Consider the following 1,806-nt stretch of genomic DNA (forward strand, 5'->3'; position numbering starts at 1 on the left):
ATGTAATTGGCAGTGTATGACATTAATTTTGTAATATATTGTAATGTGATTTCTTCACTTTCTACGTTCAAATAAAACACGACGTTATTGTGAATCAGTTATTCAGCATATTTACCGACGTCTTAAAGCAACGTAACAATGAAGAACCACGACGCTATTGTGAAGCAATTATTCAGGATATCACGTCGGTGAAGGATAAAGAACCGCCATGTAATTCAAAATAACACGACTCCAATCCCATAATACCGACGTCTAAAAAACGAGATATGTAATCTGAACGTTAAAAAATACGACGTCATCATACATTTTCCACGTCGCAAGTTCTTTTATAAACGAAGAGGAACGAAATTAATTCCGACGGAAATTCATTATAACCGCCGTCTAATAACAATTAAACGACGTTATTTGTAATACGGCTCCCATCATAATCTACGCCGTCTATATGTTCTGTAATACGGCTCTCATTTATTTGGAACCGACGTTGTTTAGACGTTCAACGTCGTCTATATTATTAAGTGCGTCGTGAGTAATGAATACATATAAATACAACGTCGACTATATAAATGTATACGTCGTAAATAATGACACTGACAACTATTTCCACGTCATCTTTTTTAGATAAAATCGAAGTGGAAAATTTATTTCACGACGGTTTTTTGTAAATAAGAGACGTTGTAGAACTTTAGCAGACTAAACACGTCTGTTTTTATTGTTTTCCGACGTTGTTGTATTTAACAACGTCTAATATTTATGGTCGTTGTTTGTTTCTGAAAATAGGACGTATAAATTTTTTAATACGACTCTCATATATTTGTAACTGACGTTGTTTAGTTTTTCAACGTCTACTATAGAAACACATACGTCGTAAATAATGACACTGACAACTATTTCCACGTCATCTTTTATCAAAAAATCGAAGTGGAAAATTAATTGTACGACGGTTGTGTTTATATGTGCGACGTAGTAGGTATCAATAACATCGTCTTCTAATGTATTTAAAGACGTCATATTTTTTATTGTCGTGAAAATTATATTTAACGTCGGCGTATTTTTATTGTCGTCGTTGTATGTCTATCTTGCGGCCTTGTTCTCTTAATATGTGTCATATTTTCCCTTTTTAACGACGGTCTTTTTAGAGAATTGGTCGTCTATTATCATCATCGATTGCTTTTTTTAGATCTTTTTGCAGTACAAAGACGTCGTTTTGTATTTTTTGATGACGTTGTATTGTTTAACAACGACGGTTATTTAGCGTCGTGGTTTATGAGGGAAAAGATGACGGTGGATTCCACGACCATTGAAAAACCAAATACACGACGGTGATTTACCGTCGTCTTTTTGCTTTTTTGTAGTAGTGATCGGAAACTTGACTAATTAGAATACAACATATGTCGAAATATTTTTATCATAAATGGTCTCTAAGGTTCGTGAAATTATTAGCTTTAGTCCTTCATGTTTTTTTGTGACATCATTGGTCCTTTATGTTACTCCTCTTCACACATCAATTTGGTTCTGCCGTTTGGATTCGTCAAAATTTATGTTAAATTGATGGCATGACATGTATATGGTGCCTACATATCCAATGAGATAATGACCCGTGGATCTAAGTAAAAAATTTGTTTTAAAAAAATAGTTTCATATTTAAAATTTTTAAAGGGCGAAGACTCATTGGGTAACTCGAAGTTTGGGTTGTTGAAGCCTTCAAGCATGGTTTTGCTCACAAAAGATTGGAACGCAATGTGTTGGGTTGAGCACTGAAAACCAAAGAATATCAAAAATGTAGTAGGGGGGAGAGAGAGAGAGAGA

The sequence above is a fragment of the Prunus persica genome, chromosome G1 (genome assembly GCF_000346465.2).
Source record: "Prunus persica cultivar Lovell chromosome G1, Prunus_persica_NCBIv2, whole genome shotgun sequence".
Classification (NCBI taxonomy): domain Eukaryota; kingdom Viridiplantae; phylum Streptophyta; class Magnoliopsida; order Rosales; family Rosaceae; genus Prunus; species Prunus persica.